Raw genomic sequence first — 7,090 nt, forward strand, 5'->3', positions numbered from 1 at the left:
TATAATAATAATAATAATAATAATATGAAGACTACACAAAGATTAGGTGCAATTACGGATGAGATCGGAATAGTATGATTTACAAAAATTCCGATATGAAATTTGATCAAACTGGGCATCGAACAGCGTACTAGAATTGATTGGTTCGGTATTTTTTTTGTTCATATTAACTTTTAACTTTTGATATTTTGATAATCTCACTTTTCTATATAATCTCCATCGCGATTCTAGTAAATATTAAATCCTACTATCGTACCCGGTTGTTTTTTATGCACTTTCTTTTCTTTATATAATCTCCATTGTGATTATAGTAAATATTAAATACATTACCTTGTATAATAAGATATTTTCAGATAATGGCAATATTTAAGTTTTAGTTTGAGAAGGTTGTACATGGAATTTGTTGTTTGAATCACCATATTTGAATTCAACATAGAAAGAAAAATAAATTTGCCAATAACAATCTTATTCGGATTAGGAGCCGAACCAAGACTCGAGCTTATGTTTGAAAAAACGAGCCGGCTTAGCCCGGCTCGTTTATTTTAACAAGTTGAAAAGTCAAGCTCAAACTCGACTTGTTAAAAGCTTAAGCCAGCTCGTGGCTCGTTGAGCTAGCTTGTTAATTTTTTTACAATAAATATATATAAAAGACATTAAATTAAAAAAATTTAGCATACGCATAATATAAAATAAAATTTCTTAACTAGAGAATTATAACTTATTTGTATTATATTTCTTCTTTATTAAATTTTTATATACATCGAAAAGGATATTTCATGTGTTACTTCTGTTATTTTATATATTTTATATGTTATTACTGTTATATAAAAAAAACATGTTTATCTAATTGGATGTGGTTCAATAGTAGAGCACTCACTTTACTAGTGAGAAGTAGGGGGTTCAAACCTCACTATCACCAATTTATATGGAAGATATGAAGGATGACCCTAGCAAGCCAGGGTTCGAGTCCTGATCTCACCTGGTTTTACCGGCTCCTTACTGTCGTGCCGTTTGGCAGGCGTGGGGGTCGGGTTTTATCCGGGGAATCCCTCAATAGGTGGACCGTTAGGGCTCCGTCCGTCCGGACTCGTGGCCGGCTCGGGCTACCTTTAGCCAATGGGGTCGCGTAGTACCTGGCGTTACTTAGTTGGTCGTTCCAAAAAAAAGAAAAAGAAAAAAACATAATTATTTAATACAAAGCAAAATCTCGCTTTTAAAAATATTCAAATAATTTGTTTAGTTAAAGTTATAGGCTATCCAATGATATTATAACAGAGAAATCTAAAAAATACTAAATTAGGTAAATATTTTTATAGAAACAATATACTAGTAAATATTTTACTTCAGAACACTATTTTAGGAAAAGCTCATTCCAAGTTGAATGGCTAACTCAAATCTACAGTAGCAACTTCTAGAAGACACATTGGTCGGTCCAAATGAAACATCGTGGTTATCTAAAAAAAGATATTAGACCAGCTACAAACATATGGCATCAACCAAAGGTCAAATAGTCAATTTCTTATATATCCTTCAAAGTTAAAATCTCCTTTTAAATTTCATAATATCACATGTACCCTTTCAAAACAATAAAAAGACCATATTTATCTATTCCATAGTGCATGAATTAGAATCAGTTGCACATAACAGTTTGTTACATTGAATAAGCATAAAATAAGAGAACCTTATAAAGTGGTGTGCATGAAACCGAAAACACAGTCTGTAACCAAAATAAACGAATGATATAAAAACCGTCAGTTTGATTTTATGTTTTTGTGAAAACTGAATTTTCGGTTTGGTTTTGCATGTAATTTATACCGAAAAACCAAACCGAACCAAATGTAAGGATTTTGATTTTTAAATTTGAATGTTAAATAATTTATAAGAACTCGATATATAGCGTAAATGTGTAACCCAAATAATTTAGCTTAAATGTATAATAATTAATTAATTATTAATTAACAAAAAAATTTAGACCCAAATTCATTATTTTGAGTCTATCATTTTTTTTTTCTGTCAAAAGTTAAAGCTCAAATTGAATAACCAAAAAACAAAGAACGAACCGTTTTCAAAAACTTAAATTGAATTTTTGGTGTGGTTTAAATTAATATTCAATTTAAATTTATTTATTACTAATATTAATATTAATTAATATGAATCTCATATTTTAAAACATTTATTATATCTTTGTTTACTTTTTAATGTTGGATCTAATGATTATGGTGTTTTAGGCTTTAATTTTGGAATACGTTTACTATTAGCAGGTATTTGTTTGTGTTTGATTATTCTCATGTGTGTTCGTTTATGTTAGTGAATCATTTGTTCAGAATATCAATAATGAACATAAACAACACATTCATTTTCTTAACGAGCAAACATGAACAAGAAAAGTGTGTTCGTTTGTTAACCAGTGGCGGATCCAGAAAATTTTCTTTCAGGGGTCGGAAAATTTTTGTGTCAGTATTCAGTTGCGTATCGCTATATAAATTTTTCTTTGGTTCGGTTCGGTTGTACGGATCGGGTCAAATCGGTATACAATTTCATTTTCGACCCGCTTTAGACATTTAAGTCAGGTTAAATATGTCGGGTCATATAAAAATATGATAATCACATAACATATCATATTACTATATAACCAAAAAAAATTACAGGATACATCATTAGTTATGCATAATTAAAATACAATATATTTATAGTTGTTTTCTATGAGTTTTTATTTTTTGGTATCTAATCATAAAATCATTCGTTCGATATCCATATATTAAAAAATATATAAAAGCAAAACAAATGCTTATTAAAAGTTAATTAATCATATACGAAATAAATGAGCAAGTAATTTTGGGCAAAAAAAAACATGTTGACTTTTATTATATATTAGGTTATAATTTATAAGTAAGTAAACTTAGAAATAAATAAATGTTTTGTTGACATTATCTTTATATTTACATGTCCTATTAAATTTTGGTAAATAACAAGCTGTGAAAGAGAGTTAGTAAATACCCATTACATCCTTAAAATGTTAAATTATGTCATCTTCTTTCTTTTCTTCTTTAACTACAACATGAGAATACTTCATTGCGTCGACTGCCGGAATATATGGTTGTTTTACTCTTTTATTTTCATCTCAAGTTCTCTCTGTTGGTGGTCCTTCTTAAATCCACAGTGGTCGGTGTCAAATTTTCATAGGGGTCGACCGGAATTTTAACACATATATACCACTAAAAATTTTGTTCTCACAAGGGTCGGCCGACCCCCCTATCACTAATGTGGCTACGCCACTGTTGTTAACTGTCCACCCATTCCTACAAAAAAAACATAACTTTTTTTTTTCATTGGACCGTAACATTCAATTTCGTCTTTCATTATTGCATACCAGACAAACATCTTATAAAACTATCTTAAGTGTGCGATCAAGTGATGCACCAGGGTTAATAGTCATGGCCGATTGGAGGGTAGCGCCGGTCGGACCGTCGGCCGGGGCAAGTAATTTTTAGGGACCAAAATTTTTTGTATCTATATTTTTTATATATACATTTAAAAATATAAAACTTATAAAATACGAATTGCTCTTTGCCATCTTATAATTATTGGGCCCAAAATTCTTTTTTATTCATAATCCATTTATTGAACTTTCTCTTTGGTTCCTTCCTTTTTTGCGAATGCTGAACAACGACCAGCCCAGCCGACCACCACTGTTGGTTCGCTATTAACCACCAGGCTCCTCCACGGTTCAAGTTAGCCACCAAGGACCAAGCTATTTTTTTTTCTAATGTTAGGAGAGTTCAACGAATCATTGGTTAATCGTTAGTTATTACAATATTTGATTTTAATAATATATTTTTCTATGTTTATTGTTATAACATTAAGCCTCGCTTAAAAAAAATTAGCTTATATATTTCGTTACTCGTTAAGGCTATGGGCCTTTTTATTTCGGCTCGACCGATGTATTTAAATCCTCGGAGACGGTCCTGTTAATAGTAACTTGCATGACATAATGAGGATGTCCCTCAAATATTTGAGAAAATGTGTAACTAGGCTGATTGTAAATAATGAACTTTTATGAATAAATTAACAAAATTGAAGTCTTAAATATAGAAGATAAGGAAAACATTACCAATATAACAAAGATTCACATATTTAAAACTACAATAAAGTAAACTAGAACTGACAATAAACTAAAATCAATATCATATTTTGCTTTGATGCCATTATTTAAAAATGTCCAATGGTTTGGTTATTATTTGACAAAATTAAATACAAATAACTAAACTTAACGATATTTAAAATTTACAATACTTTAAAAATAAAATCAAGTTATAAAGAAAAGAAAAATAAATCCATCGAATCAATACAAAACGGATAATGCTATTTGTAACTAAAATACGAAAAGTAAAAAAAAAAAAGCATCTAATGTGATTGTTTGAGATACTATGCATTGAAAAGTAACAACATTAGGTAAATGTTGGTATTCATAATTTCCAGTCTTGCTGTTCTAGCAACAAAAATAACAATCTCTTACCCGATAACTCAGTAACCTCAAAAGAGTTTGATACCTGAGACTGGTAATCCCAAATGCAGACTTGTAAGGATCCTGTAACAACATAACACCAATGCACATTAACAAATCAATCGAAAACGTGTATTTACCAAATGAGATGTGTATTCTCAATCTTACTTACGAGATATTAGTATTACTATTTTCAGTTACGATGATCACGTTTGCATGTTTGGGTTTAGATGTTGATTTAACGTCGTCTCGGTTATCAAAGTCGTTGATGTGTTAATTGCGAGTCTCACTCTGGCCGGACTTTGTTTCTGAGGGTGCCAAACTGCTGGCCAGTGATGCTAGAAGCCCGAAGAAAGCAATACATCAAACTAAAATGGTCAATTCAATACAAAGACGTGAACGTTCTTAATCTAAAGAAAATCTAAAGACTTTATTTTCTCCGTGCTGGTCAGCTTGTTGGGATAAAAAAGATTATTGTTAATCTTTGGTAATATTGACATGTTATTCGTTTTAAGAAAATAAAGAATTAAAGATATGCACATCCAAATGACATTTTACCTCTTAAGTAAAAACGAAAATTTTGATTTGAGTTTTAGCAACTACAATAACATTATTTTCTAAGATGGAAAAACAAGAAACTGACGTTTTTTATTACATCAAACTATAAAATAGTCACTACATACAAACCAGTGTCCGAGTTTGGGCTTCGTCATGGCGGTAACCGAAGTCACGGACCCAAAAATTTTCGGGTCGGCGATTCGGTTCGTGTCGGTGGTTTGGTTCGTATCGGTGGTTTAGGTTGGGTCGGATCAAACAATATGGCATCTATATATCTATATTTTTTTTCATTCATTCAAAACGATTGTTGTTACAATTAAAAAAAACAAGATCTAAAATATCCATAATATGATAATAATACGAGAGCCGAGAGGAGGGCGAGTACCTTAGAAGAAAATTTACTCGTTTGTTCATCATCCTTTTTTTTTAAAAAAGAAAAAATTGTATTTTGCTTTTTCATGATTTACCTAATTAAGAAGAATCAATAGGGTAAGTTAGAGTAAAATTTCTCCACATAATACCAATTACAAGCTTAATTGACTAATTTTCCCAAATCCTCAATTCACAATTACAAACCCTAATTTTATAATCCTTGAGCGACGGCGGTGGATGACCAGCGGACGGTGGTGGGTGGTGGCGAACTCAGAACTTAGAAGGCAGAAGGCAGGGTAGAAGAGAAGCAGAAGGTAGGGTGATTGTTTTGAAAGAATTTCCGTTTTTTTTTTAAAGTTATGTTATGTAAAAATTTATAACAAGCCCCTCCAAATTTGAGTGTTATTAAAAACTAAGTTTTTTACAATTTTTATAACTTTTGTTTATAAAAACCGTGAAATTTTATAAAAAAAATCAAATGATAGGGTATTATATTTATAAAAAAATTGATGGTGACCGGTAGCTTTTTGGAAAAATAAAGTGGCAGTGACCGCACTTAATACCTATAAAAATTTTCGGAAAAAATCGCGAAATTTACCCTATTAACAGAGAAAACGGCAGTGACCGGGGTCACCCCCGGTCCCTTCTAACCTTCGCCACTGATACAAACCATGAAAGTTTGTTAATGCTTCTATTTAATCTGGTAAAACGTGTCGTGTTGTGCTATGTTGTGTGGTGTTAAACAAATCAAACGCGTATAGCATGGCACACTTAACTAAACATGTCATTTTCTTAAACATTAACATAAACATGTCTTGATAAGTTGGTTACACGACACGTTTAACACGATTTGACGTAACCAAGTCAACTACATGAATGGCACGGTTACCACAATTAAATATATGAGATGCATCAACAAGAATGTCAATGTTATGACTTGTTTTAAGATAATTAATATCAATTCATTAAATATGCTTAGGAAATAATAAGACACATTTAGTCCGATAAAATAAGAGTTATAAAAAACGGCAAACCATATTTATTTATTTATAAAATTGTGTCATTTTAATAAACGAGTTATAATTATGTTACTTTAACATTAAGCCTAAGTAAAACGACAAGTTCAATGTGTTGTTCGTGATATAAGCAGGCTAAACAAATTGAGCCTCTTTATATAGGTTTTTATATCATGGTAATTATCATTTTAAAATATTAAAATAAAGAAAATGATAAATGTAGAATGACCACCTAGAGTCACCATTTACACTTAAGTTTACACCCTTTTTTTTTATAATAATGAGAGTTGAACCTTTACTTTTTTTATTTATTATGAGACTTGAAGCCTTACTGTCTAGAAAGAGAGTGCATGTTTTTCCAAACACCTTGTATGACTACTTAAAGACTCCTAGGTGTAAATTAATAACTAAAACTATTTTGCACACATGAAATTAAAAAAATAAAGTTAATTGCCCCTATGCTTTGTGGAATGAACATACAATTCTTTTAACAACTAAATGTTTAAATGTTACACTCTATATAAATTGAATACTTGACCTCTTATTATATATTTTTAGCCATCTTATCACCCATCCAAACGGGAGTGGCATAATACTTCCTCGTGTTCTCATACAATTGTCTTTTCCCTAAGAAAGGATA

Source organism: Bidens hawaiensis, unplaced genomic scaffold (assembly GCF_021521415.1).
Source record: "Bidens hawaiensis isolate Kalapana, Puna unplaced genomic scaffold, B.hawaiensis_p1.1 tig00030905_1, whole genome shotgun sequence".
In the NCBI taxonomy this organism is placed as follows: Eukaryota; Viridiplantae; Streptophyta; class Magnoliopsida; order Asterales; family Asteraceae; genus Bidens; species Bidens hawaiensis.